At 33.3% G+C, this 14,653-nt stretch overlaps 1 protein-coding gene across 1 annotated transcript in view; it reads right to left on the reverse strand.

Moving 5' to 3' along the window:
* Nucleotides 1-14,252, reverse strand: part of LOC106467018 (alpha-mannosidase 2-like) — a 26,189-nt gene extending 11,937 nt beyond the window's left edge. Inside the window, exons 1-2 of the mRNA XM_022395108.1 lie at nt 13,140-14,252; nt 6,031-6,203 (exon numbers count right to left, since the gene is read on the reverse strand). The gene's annotated coding sequence lies outside the window, so the exon portion shown is untranslated. The remainder of the gene's footprint in view (nt 1-6,030; nt 6,204-13,139) is intronic.
* Nucleotides 14,253-14,653: the final 401 nt, after the last annotated feature.

A 14,653-nucleotide genomic window follows, 5' to 3' on the forward strand; every position in this document is an offset into this window, starting at 1 on the left:
TGTGTGTGTGTGTGTGTGTGTGTGTGTATATATATATATACACACACACACACACACACACACACATATACATACATACACATATGTAATAAACTTGCTCATGTTCTGCAATACCTTAGTTAATAACACATACATGTTTGCCTATTCAGTGCATTAAGGTAGTTTTTAATTATGCTGTAGCGAGAGATCACCATAAACCTTTTTGTATATTTATTGACAATGAACAATTTAGTTACCCAATAGTAATATCATATATTTCCTTACTTGAAAATGTGTTTCAGATAGATGGTCCCCTTTCCACAGAACAGATAGCTATTACCTTGCACCACTGCTGACAAGTTTTTGTGTATGCACCAAGTCTTTGAACAAAACTCCCACCACTATACATAATAACAGCAAAGAAAGGGCAATCACAGTTGTACCGGCCAAAGAGGAACCTGGCATGAAGTGCTGTGAATCAACTGTTTCCATACAAAGTCTGGCAATGTGACTGAACTTTTAACCACAAAGTAAACATCAGAGTTTCCTTACTATAACTTTGAATATGTTTTGTGTATCTTCATAAAATCTGTTAAGCTATCAGTATACATTACAAATCTTTTGTACACAAAAAATCAGATTTTTCAATTAGGTAACTTTACTAAAGATGTGTCTGTTAATATATGGAGCCAGAGTGTTGGCTGATCTAAGTACAAAGTGATTTTCATGTTAAGATTAAAAAATACTTTTCTTCATCTTAAAACTTTCAAATTTCATTTATGTAACCTCTCAAACCTCCTAAATAAATATCAAACGTTTTTTTCAGTAAAACTTCACATTTTCTCTACACTAACTTCATATGGACTTAGTCGATTTGACCACCATAAAAAAATATTAAATAGATTTAAATTACCATTTTTCCTTTCTAAAATGACTGCAGATTATAACAGAAAACTACAACTGTTTATCCTAAATAGTTTAAAGTTTATCCTAAATAGTTTATATCTGTTTGTACTTAATTTTATTGTTTTATTGCCATTTGAACTGTGTCTAACTAATAATCCCATCAAATAAGTTGTAAGCCACTTGCTCATGGTACTGTATGTATTGATTGAGGTAATGCACCAGATGCTCATGATCATACCTGTGAAGAATTTTTTATTGTTATTATCTTCCATTATCTTACCTAAACTAACCTTATCAAAGTTTCTAATAATTTTTACGTTTTCATTATTTTCATAGCCATAAATAAAGAATATACATGAAAAACAAGAAATATAGTATTTAACTTTGACCTCTTGCTTTTTATGTCAGTTGCTAATGAATTTAAGTCTACTTGTTTTGTAATGATGGTACCAGTACATTAAATTCTTATTTACTTATATAATGCACCTAAGAACACAGAATAATAACATGCACAAAGCAAACAATATCCTGTAATGATTATAATTTAACTGGCTTTCTAACTAATAATACAAGAGGGGCTTAAATTAATTCCCTTTGCTGCTCAATCTGAACACCAGGAGATAACTTTTCAAACAGAAGACAAAACTAACAATACTCAGTACTGAAAAAAATGTAGCATCATATGTCTTCCAATAAATTAAAACTTTGCCTTTCTACTGGTTATAAATGATAGAGTATAAAACATCAGATGGAATTATTGGCAATTTGTGAAGAAGAGGATATGAGAAGTGGGCATGGCAAGTGGGTCTAATTTTCTAGTTTATGACTCCTAAACAAATAAGATTGAGAGCTATAAAAATTAGGCTTTGTCTTGGTAATATCCATATTGTAATGAGTAATTTACATTAAATTCTGTATTTCAGAGAGGGGTGTTAAATAAATTAGAGAAGAGGGAAGACCTAGAGAACAAATGTCATAATTTTAATACTAAAGGAGATTGAAGATTTTTCTTAAACATTTACCTTATAAATACTAAGAACTTAAAACTTATATAATATCACAATTTGACTTATTAAATATGTTTTAATACCAAGTTTATTTGTATAAATTGGTAATAAAGCAGTTTAATTAAAGTTTGAATGTAACTCCGTAAAAGGTTGTGAAATGCAAAATCTGACTTACTTACAGTAAGAGGGTTAAAAGAAGCACCCTAGGAAGAAACTGAAGAGGAGGATAAGCATATGGAAAGAATCCAGACTCAGAAGAATACTACCAGGGTCAAAAAGCTGATCCACTACTAAATTCAAAGCTCCTAGAATATGGAAGACCAACAACAGGATGATGCTGTTATGAGCCCAAAAGTGAAGCTTGATAACAAGAAAGTACCAGGGATAAGGAGTGAGTATCTCATTGTCAGCTGATGTAAGAAACAACAATGGAGTTGCTGAAGTATATCAAATTAAGATATCCAAAAAGTTGTAACAAAAGATGATAGCAGATCCATTGAACTTTCCACCAGGAGATTAAACACTGAAACTGGTATCCAGAAATGCACCCCACTAAGCTAGAGTCATCGGGATGGAGGAAAATTGACACTCGGAGTCATGTGAAAACGTCTAAGCCACCATAACAGCAAAAGGGAAAGATATGAAGGTAAAAAATGAGAGGAGGCAGTGGATCAATATGTATACTTCACTAACTTGTCAGAATCCACTGAAGGGGAAGAAGAGTTACGAGAGACTCAAAAAGAGACAAAACTTCATATGTAGGAAGAAAAGGGAACACAAAAGCCTTGAAAGCAGAAGCTCCACATCTCAGAAATGGAAAATAGAAGACTGAGCATACCCAGAAAACAAGGTGATAAAAAACACACAAATGAATCATACAGTGCATATGAGTCAATACCAACTTAAAATGTGACCAGCCAACCCAAACAAGCAAACTTCCAAAGAACAAGGAAGGTCATAGTACATAATGTCTCCCAGGACAGGGTTAGGAGGTACCAAGTTCCACTACAGTAGTGGAAATACGGATCCAATAAGTGCATTCTTTGTATGAATGTCCTCAGAACTTATAGTGGAAAACAGACAGGTTTTAATCCTGAATCACAAAGAAAGCTTCTGAGAGAAAACCTGCAAGCCCAAAGTGTCTCTGCAAAGTGAGTCCACAGGTGAACAAAGTATAAGAGCTAAGGTCCCACATGTCCAAAGCTGAGGGGTGGTTCTAGACACAACTCATCACTAAGTTCCTTGATGGTTGATTTCTCATAGGGACACCAGGAGGGAACCACAGGACAAGGAACTCTCAAAAAAAAAAAGGTCTGCATACAGGAAGGAAAAAATGGAGCAATATAAAGAACAGATTGTGGCAACCATACCCCAGTAAAGTTGTCAGGGTAACAAAGCACAGCCCCAGAAGGAAAAGAGGCAAAGAAGCTAAGTAAGCAAAAGATGGAGACAAGCAGGTTGAAAATAGAAAAAAGCCAAAGTACAAGAAGAAGAAAATCCCCAAGGCAACTTGGAGTCAACATTGACTGAAAGAATCTACAATAATGTAACAATCAGGTAAGAGAATGATGAGGAGAAAAAAATCTTGAGTTGAGATATGTGCAAGAAACTCACCTGAAAACAAGCAGAAACAATTGAAGTAAAAGAACAATTGTCACATGAGTTATCAGATCAGAAAAGGACAAAGGCAGGTGTTATTTGACCCTCATGTTAGACAGAAAAACCAGAAGCAAAGGCAGACAGTGGGAAGAGCTGGTCAAAGACAAAGCAAGCCCAGCAAAAAGTACAGATGCATGCAGTCATGAGTACAAGATGAACCAACCTTATGATGTACAGTGGCAGTGCTCACCATCAGAGTAACTCCAGTGCCATTGAAAGAATAAAAAATAATAATTCCTGTGGAATAAAGTCTGGAGATTGGGAGGTTTCATAAATGTGGACACATGAAATTATATTCAATAAGAACAATGAAAGGAAATTCATCGAAAATATTTTTAGTAGGTCTGGTATGTCCATGGTACTTAGGCCATAGTCATTTCTGTATTGACAAAACTAAAGTCAGTTATCAAAACCCTAGCACTGGGTTATGAAAAATGGGGAAAGAAACCATATCACAGACTCAAAAACGTGTTCCCAAAATCTTGTAGTTTGATTAAGAGAAAAAATTAAAGTAATTTAAGAAATGATAACGAACTATAGCTTCAATCAACTTTTAAAATTTTTATATTTATTTTTCAAAATCAAGAAAATTAAAGTAAAAAAGATAACACTTCAAATGTTAACCAAAAGTTCATATAACAAGCATAAAAATTCTGTGATTCTTAATGAACAAAGAATATGATTAAACACTGCAATGCTTAGGAAAAAAATTAGTTTTTGGTATATGCAGAATGCTTAAGGGGAGGAGTATAGTCTAATGCTGATTGAATCGTAGAATGAAACAATACACATTATTACGTGTAGGGGTGCGTGTTTCATTTAAAAGCTCGGTGCATGTGCAAAGTCTTTTCGGCAGTAGCACAGGGTAATAGCTATTTATTCTGTGGTGAGGAAGGTGATTAGCATTTCTGAAAACACATTTTCAGATGTTTTTTAAGAAGAGATCCTTTCATTCTAAACATATCCATGCCCTTTTCAACAACAACAAGAATAATGCACATGATGCAGATAAAACACGTGAATGACAATAAAATGTAGATCCACATCAGTGCTGGGCAGATTACATGGAGCAATGATTAGTTTCAAATGGATATCATGTTTTCAGAAGTAAACACATATACTGATATTTTGCATGGGCAACCATAATTAAATATGGTGACACAGAAATGCTTCTAACTATTACCTTTAATACTGTATGAGCTTATATATATATGTGTGTAATCATAAATACAATCAAACTGACAAAGACAAATTTATAACAGTTGCAGAACAACTTTAAAAGTCAAAAGGTATAAACTTTGAGAAAGAAAACTGTGAAACAACACCCAAAAGGCAGCAGGTATATCGTATTTCTTCAATAAACTTTCAACTCACAAGAAGAAAATCCTTATGAAAGCAATTAATAATAATAAAAGGGAATAATGTCTGGATGATTAAACCCATAATATTACAAGCTACCTGCCATTTACCATCCATTGGTGGTTGTAGACATGGTAGTAATCCCATTATGATTATTATAAAGTTAAGAAATATATTTGCTAACTTTTATCTGTTTGTTCCTAGTTAAGCACAAAGCTACACAATGGGTTATCTATATCCACCATGAGTAAAAAAACCCAATTTTAGCATTATAAGCCTTCAGGCATAAAGATGAGCCACTAGGGAGCATTTGTTAGTAAATATATACCTTTTCTGCAACTATTTCAAGAACAATTACACAGGCCTACGAATTTCAACTTCATAAAAGTTGTTTTGGTTTTAATAATAGATTTTCCATAATTCAGCTATGCAGATTTCGAAAATAATATTAATTTTTTTCTATCACAAAGATTTTTTACACATCACAAAGAAAAAATTAACTCTTACTAAGATCAAATTATTATTTTGTTTACCACAATGAACATTTTTTATTATTATGTTTGGGTTTTAGAACGATCAATAAAACTCTCATGTCGAGTTTGGTCTAGAAAAATTTATAGCCAGTGGTTGTCAACATTTAAAGCATAACAAAATGTGACTCGATATCAATGAAAATGATTCACTTGTGTAAAAGTACATATGATGTAAGTTTTTATGTGATGGAGAAAAATGGATATCATTTTCAAATTCAGCAAACAGGAATTACTGTAGAAAATGTAAAAATTTTAAGATAATAAAACTATCGTAGACCTGTGTTATCACAGAAAATAAACTGTAACCACACATACTTCATCTACGATATTATGATATAGTAATGGTTATGATATTTTGTAATCAAACTGGCACTATATTTGTGTACATTTTTATATAAATCTGATATGAAACATGTTAGGCCCTTATTGACATTTGGGAAAAAGAAATTCAGTAAAATTTTTCTCTCAGCTCTGTTAATCAATAGAAAATAATATAATTTTTACTCTGTTTCATTAAGCATATATTCATTGTAACCTATGGAAACATGCACAAATATCCACAAAAGTGACTTATCAAATAGTCTTACCTGTCCCACCAGTATGACAAATAAGAAACTTCTGCCCATATAAAAGTCATGTCTTTGTACTTTTTTAGCCTGTTAACCATACTGTTCAAAATATGTGACACTGATGTAACATAATATTCATCATAGGTCTTCAGCCAACCAGGGTCAGGATGGGTATGAGGCATAACAATTACCTAGAGTAAAAAATAAAAATCATTAATCAGTCAATATAACTTCATTCAATTTATAATAATTAATTCCCAATACAAAATGAATTTACACTAAATGAATTCAGCTTTTATTTTTGCAATACAACTAAAGATATGTCTACTATGCATGTGCACACTGAAAGCATTCTTGCATTAACCAATTCACTGCAGCTAGTGAGCACTTTAATTTTTTTAATACACCTATAAAATTTTCAGCCACTTAAACCCTTATGCTTCACATACATGTTAACTTGAAACTATAAGTCTTTAAGTTGACAGAGCTACTTAAAGACAGATAAGCACAGCAAGAAACTCATTTCAATTACTGTTGTTGTTTTTTCAGTGAAAGCTTAGACGTTTTTCACTAATTTAGATACTACAAATCAGTTATATGTACTTAGTCAGCAAGACAAATTCTGCCATTTACCTCTCTCCCAGTAGCACAACTTTAGGTCATTTAGTCAGTACAGGCTCAGAAGAAGCCTTTCAGTTAAAGCACTTCTTAAACTGAGAAATAATTACCAAATAAACAGAGCTCACACCAACAGTGACATTATGATTTCGAAATTCATGTTTACATAAAACGGATGGAGATAAAGATGTACAACACCACCAATAAATCTCTGGCTTACTACTTTCATAACACTGAGCTACACATAATGAATGCTTGCCCAAAAAAATAGATAGATAAATGATATTTCTAATGTGGAAAATGTGACAACAAAGGATTCACAACTAAAAAGCAAACTTTTAGCCATTCCACCAGAAGCTCAACTACAACAAAATACACTGATCAAGACACACGGTAGTGTGACCAAAACAACCTGCTGCAGGACACACTGTGTGTTAATAACAGAAGTGATAGTTTAGTGATTTTACACCTTCTGTATCTCAGACTGTGGTAATCCAAACTATCGGATATTTTCAGTGGATGTACTCTACTGGACTCTTACTTCCCGTACCAAATTTCAAGACAGTCCATTAAGAAATAACTGAGATATAACATCTCCAATTTTGACAGAGTTTCTTCCTTTTTTTTCCTTTGCACCAAAAGTACAAAACTTTATTTGATAGAAAAACATACTTTTCTTCAAATTTGGTACACTTGTAGGTCTTTTCAATCTACAATAAAGATTCTCATTCGGTGTAAATATAAGCCATATTTTCAAAGTTATTAAAAAAACCATTAAAATTTGATGAAAACTCTTCTGCAGGCCAACGGGTGGATGGTTATTATTGATTGTTCATTGCCAACTTTCCAGCACAAAAATAATGATGCTTGATACAACTGTACTGATTGGATTGCATGGGGGTGTTGACAAGAAACTGTTAATCTAAATTCCATGGCATTACTATAAAGAAAGCTATCAACACTGTTTTAGAGAGGAAAACAACCACCATATATTTTAAAGAACCTGTTTGGTTCTGTAAGTTAAAGGTCTGTTCCGAATAATATAGTTGCGATCCTATATTAAATGTGAGTTATTATCTAATGTCACTTTCTTACTTTCTGTGGCTTGTTGATGTGTATTGACAAAAAGTCATGATATCTAATCAAAAACACCTTAGGTCTGAAAAAAAATGTGTGGCCAAAAAAGAATTTAGTGTGCGACTTAAAGGAATGAAATCAAAATGGGCGATCAAACTGGTAGATGCACTTATAGCGTTGATGAGAATTTTACAGCTGATATTTATTCATTAGTTAGCTAGGCCACATTTTGTTTTACCCACTATCATGCCCCAAGTTGAACCAAAAATTAGGCCTGGCTAACTAATCAATGAATATTTGCTGTAAAATTCTTATCAATGCTATAAGTGCATCTACTACTTTGGACACCAATTTTGATTTGAGTGGTCACCAGTGCTTTCTTGTTGGAGATCTGCAAGTGCAGATTGATGGTGCCTAAAAGTGACTCCTTCTGAAAAACATTATATTACACAACTTTTCAGCACAAATTTCTTCTATTCTATGACTATGCAAGGAATGAAACTTTAGCATTATGAAGAGGATATAACTGGTATTGAATCATATTGGTAAAGCAAGGTGAAAAAAAAATGCTATCTACGAATTGCTAACATTAACACAGTGAAGATAGTAAAGAAATTACAATTCTCTCTAAACCAAACCAAGAAAACACTAGTTCACTGTACACAGCGTGGTCACAAGTAAATATACACCACCTCTTCAGAAAAAATGAAATTTTTCAGTCATATTCACATGAATTGATATATTTATAATTTAATTAATATCTAGTAGATCTTCCTTCGCTTTGTGAAGTTCGTTGATCATTTAGGGCATCGTGAGAATCATCTCATCAATTTTAGATTGTGGGATTTTTGCCCACTCTTGCTTCCAAACTTGGAGTAGATCGCACTTCGAAGTTGGTTTTTTTAGTTGTTTCTTGACTTGCCGGTCGAGTATGACCCAGAGGTTTTCGATGGGGTTCATGTCAGGAGATTGGCTCCGCCAGGGCAACTTCTGGATACCATTTTCTTCCTGCCACTTTTGGGTGTTTCTAGCAGTGTGACACGATGCTCCATCTTCCTGGAACAACGTGTTCTTGTCCACGAAACCCGAGGAATAAAGTGGCAACAGTCCTTCCTCCAATAATTCGACGTATTTCGCAAAATTTATGTTGCCAACGCACTCCACTAAGCTCGATCTCCCACCAACCCAAACAGCTCCCCAAACCATCACGCTGAAACCACCATGCTTCACAGTTGGCTGCAATCTGTTCAGCCAAAACTCTTGGTGAGGCATTCTCCAGACCCATATCCTTCCACTGTCCAAAAATTGAGCGAATCTTAATTCGTCTGAGAACAACACAGTCTTCCAAAAGTCCAGAGGCTTGGTCATCATATCACTTGCCTACTTCTTTCGTCTGACTATGTTGGCAGGTCTTAATAAGGGCTTCCCTCTAGCTACTCTGCAACGATAACCCAATCTGTGGAGAATCCGTTGAACAGATTTTGGGCTCATCCCACCAACTTTGGCCACTTCTGCAGTCGTTAATTTGGGATCCATTTCGATGCTCCTCTTGACAGCCCTTTTTGTCCTCTCCGATGGACCAGGATGACCCAGAAGCTGCTCAGTTATTTCCTTGCCATGTTTCCTGAACTGCACGATGATTCTGTTGACTGTCAAAAGCGGGATTCCCAAATTCTGCGAAATTTGCTGCTGACTTATTCCCCCATCTGCTTGACCAACTATCCTTCCTCTAACAAAATCTGACAATTCAAGAGAACCTTAAGTTCTAGGCATGTTGTAGCACAAGATAATTAGTGTGCAGACCATTTTCATTTATATAGTGCTCTGTGAACACAAGTTAGTTAGCATAAATCAGTTAAATGACGGAAAATTAGGTGTCTATTTACTTGTGACCACGCATTGTAGTTAAAGTAGGAAACTCCCATAGAACTGTAAAAAAAAAATTCTTCACATGGATTTAGGTTTACAAAAGTGACAGAAGAAATGAGTTTACAGGTTTCTTCAGAAGTTTAAAAAGCTGTATAAGCAATATCTAACATGTGACAAATTGAAGTACAGCATCATGTCAGATGAAGAAAAATGCCTACTGAAGTGTCTGCAATAAAGTAAAAGTAATTTATTATTTGCCTGTCAGCAATAAAACATTTTTAAAATGGTACATAGTACGTTTCAAAAGTTTTCCCAAGGGATTTATGCTGATTGCAGATACTAGCTACAATGGTGAGTCAAAATCAAGAATCAAGAAAAATTCTAGGGCAAGTTCTACAAACAATTAGGCTAATGTGCTGTCATCACTATACTATGAGGACATATTTTTTGTACTGATTGCATGCTCCATCAAGACAAAGCAATCAATCAAACATCCAAGTCAATATGCAAGTTCTTCCATGAGATGCAAGTACAAATAGTAATTCATGTTTTACTATTCAAAGACATTTCCAATAGATTTCTGTGCATTTAGGTTATAGAGACAAGTACCCAGGAGTCATCATGCATGCATGGTTGATGAGCTTTGAAAAGTATGTAAAGAGGTGTGGGACAACAATGACCTCATTGTATTGCACAAAAGCATCCTACAGTGTACAATATGCTATAGAGCCACAATCCACAACCAGAGCCGTCACACAGAAAACAATCTCTGATAGGAGTTGTAGTAAAGCCTAAGCACTCATCCCTGTATCATTATTTTAGATTATGAGCACCAGTCTGGATATGCATGTGAAACAAGAATTACTATACCTAAAGTATGAGCCCATCAATTACTTGATTTGCATATACCACCAATCACACAACTCTAATTCCTACTAAATAACCTATACTCTTGTATTTCAAAGAAACTTCTTTGATCAAAATTGTCTACACTTAACCAAGTTTCAGTTCTTCCCATTATATCAAACTCCTCTATTCCTACCAGTGCTCGAAAGTCATCTATTCTATTTCTTATACTTCTAGCATTACAACAGTAAAAATTAAGCCTACTCTTAAAACTACTTCTGTACTTTGTTCCTACACTAGACTTTTCCTACATCTTATTTTCAACATTTTGCTTATCATTGCCATCACCACTATCTAGTCCTACCTTAAAGCATCCCTTACATCTGAGTTAATAGTCCTTGCAAACAAGACAGACCTTCATATCCTTAAAATTATCCACAGAAACTGTAAGGAATTCAAACAACAAAGACACATCACACCATCTGGAAAAATCATTCCACAAGTTCAAAATTAAAAGAAAATTAGTTTCTGCCTAATAAGTTAATAACTAGCATGTACCTGGGCTTCCATAGATTATAATTATTTTCTATAATATTTATAATTTCATTTCCAACCTTATATTTCCATTACATGAACAAACTTCCCATGGGCTTTATCAGAATCTCTGATAATTTTAAATATTTGAATCAGTTCACCTCTAGCTCTTATATATTTCAGAAAAAAAACATGTCCAAAAAGTTGAATCTTTATATCTCAAACGTTTGGAACCAGAATTCTTGTTTGTTTATAGTAAAGCACAGTTACACATTGGGCTGTCTGAGTGGAGACCCCCATCAATATCAAAACCCAGTTTTTGGCTTTGTACATCAACAAACATACAGCTGTATCACTGGGGGCCCAGGAATATTTTTTGTAGCCCAATTCTGATCTTTTCGAAGCATATCAGCATCTTATTTTATAGGGAGGGAATTGGCAGCAAAGTGTATGAATGTAATAATAATAATACTTTTCTTAAATATATATCACACACACACACTCAAAAAATAAAATATTTATTTCATCACTGGTATACTGAGATATCACACATTTTTATAAGGTTGAGATGATACTAGGTTCATATGATACGTATTGTAATAAACAAGACATAACAAAATACGTATTACAACACAAAACCTCCCCGACAAGTCTGTTTAAATGACTTAAAAATAATTTTTATATTTTTAAATCAATATACATACATAGCCATATCAACAGTTACAATCCCCCCCAAAAAAAACATTAATAAATGCAAGTTTTATTTAAGTAAATACAAAATATAAAAGTTACTTTTGCAGTTTTTTTTTTACACTTCCTGTAAATCGACCTCCACATGATTCCAGTTTATGCAAATGTGTTTGTTGTAGTCCTACCCCACTTATATTTCACATTTGTTTTGCACAGCTTGCACACTATTACTTTTGTCAAGTTTTATCAAGCAATTTTCTGTGATTACAGTAAACCTAAAATATTTCCACACATCTGATCTATATTTCAGTTTCTTAATTTTCACTCAGTATAACTGCCATTCACTGATTGCCATTGTATGCTATGCGTACACATGGTATATTGGGATACAACATTTGCAATTTACATACAACCACAGTAGTATGTAACTAAGCATTTAACAATTTGCAGATGAAGAATTGTAGAAGATTAAAAACTAAAACTTACTTTTGCATGTCAATTATTGTACCACTATACATAAGCTATGTATTGTGTATCTTACTGTTTTATAAAATATCACTATATATATATATATATCTTATTTTAAGATATTGTTGCATTTTCTACTCTTTGATACATATTTACTTCCTTATACAATCAATACAAGTTCCACAATGCATCCTATTTAAAGAGGTAAGGTGATATGTAGTTCATTTATTATTCTTCCCAATTTGAGAAGACCATCAGAGTGCATGCCCTCATTTTCAAACAGTTAGTAAAACTTCCAACTGGTTTCCAGTATTTTATCCAACATATTCTTTATTTTCAGTTATGAGATTTTACAATACCTAATGAATAATTCATTCAGTGAATTATATGGTTGCTAAAATACTGGGAACCATTGCTGAATGTGAGCAAACATATTTGACATGGCATGTTTTTGTTGTTTTGCTTAACTGTAATTCTAATACTGACAATTCTCTACACATATCAAAAGAACAGTAGCAAGAGACCAGTAAAAAATTAGGAAGCAAGTAAGTTACCTTTGTAAATTAAGAATAAAACTGCATTGCATATGAGGGTCTTAAAAACTCAAAAAATAAATATAAGTTACAAATGCACTCTTTACTACTAATGCAAACAACACATGAACCTCGGGTTCAATGAAAATTCCAAAAGGAACCTAAGTACCTAGTAGCATATCATTAAATACATTGTAACAGTGGGTGTAATTATTACTTACACATTTTTTACATACCTATACCAACATAAATTAAAATCCAAAATCAAAAGATTAAATTTGGCTTAAAACCTTTTACCCAAACATAAAGAAAACTTACCAGTGTATGTTCATTTTTCACATTTGCTTTTTTAATGCTAAAACAGAATCACCAATTCATATGAAGATTTAAAGTGAGTATTATATAGAACTATTTTCAGGAAATGTAAAGCCTTCAAGTCAGATTAAGATATAAAGATTTCACCTACACCATAGGAAGTTTACAGAACCTTACCTTCAAGGGTAAATGTGCCCAGTCTCTTCTTCTCTTCAGATAACGATTTTCAAAAGTCTTATTCCAGTAACTTCTTTCTGAAGGGTAGAAGTTCAAAGCTGGATATACATTTGTGGCATTAATGTCTACTTTTGATAATGCAGGCACCAGTGTGCACTTACTATCATCTTCTGAAGTAACTGGCTGCCCTGGCCACAGAGAAGTTGTGTGACCATTTATATTCTGAATACAGTTATACTGTGTACAACCGTTATGTCGATGTAAGCGAAACACAGGTGCTGTATTTACATCAGTCACTGGATAACCAGAGAATCTTGGTGCATGTGAGGTATAATAAACTACCAATAAACACAAGCCAACCAAAACAACTAAAATTATCAACAAACGTACAGAGCTTTTCCTTGGAAAACACCACATTTTAAAAAATTGTATGCTAAGATTGTTACAATGGCTTTAACCAAATCATAAATAGCATTCAAAAAGAAAAGTAAAAAACGACTTATGTGAGCAAAAGAAAATGTTTTTGGAACACAAAAAATAAGTTAGATTTTTTAATCTCCACAGGTTAAAGCCAAAGCCTAAACTTAAGGCAATGAAATATATTGAACAATTCTGATTTCTAAATTCTAGATAAAGATAAGTTTTATTAAAAACATATAAAATTATAATTAACTTATTCAGCTGAACCAGAAGTTTATGAAATGTTGCCCAATACGATAAACTATTGACAATGATGTAATACTAATATAGGTACCATATGGCTGCTAGTGCTACTACTAGTACTTTTGGTGTTGTATTACTTGCTAATACTAATCGTAATACTAAAATTACTATTCCCTAACACAGCTGTTGAGCTAGTGTACTCTTTCTAGATTAATACAGACTACTACTACTAGTAGAATTTAAAAGTTGAAGCTACCGTTAGAATTATTAATCGACAATTCATCATCATACTCATAACACTTCAATTAACAGTACCTGATACAGATTATGTATTAAGTTAAATCAACGCTAACTTAACGGACACCAATTTAGCTCGAAACCAACAACTGCGGTAACGATATTTTAATTATAATATATTATATACTATAGTGCCTTTCCTACAAAAACCCACTTCCCTTGGTAATCTTGTATCCAAGGTTGCCAGATACTACACTGAAAAACCCCCTAGCGGTGAGTCAATTACCCCCTATTTACAAAATACCCATACTAGAGCAGGAGAGTTGCTTTGCTTTTGATAGATTCTTAAATTCCCAATTAATTCATATTAAATTGATGAGATACTAAAAATATTATCTAAAGTAACAGTAATAAAAAGATATCTTACTAATTAGGCATATGTTCTAGGTGTATGTTTGTTGATTTGTTGTTTCAGTTTAAGTTGATTATTATTATTATTATTGTGGTTTTTATAATACATAGGATGGTACTGATTTTTAATGAAATCATTTTTGTGAATCGAGAACCATGCAAGTCTTCATATTACATAGTTGCTAGTATATTGTTACGTCTCC

The sequence above is a fragment of the Limulus polyphemus genome, unplaced genomic scaffold (genome assembly GCF_000517525.1).
Source record: "Limulus polyphemus unplaced genomic scaffold, Limulus_polyphemus-2.1.2 Scaffold2463, whole genome shotgun sequence".
NCBI lineage: Eukaryota > Metazoa > Arthropoda > Merostomata > Xiphosura > Limulidae > Limulus > Limulus polyphemus.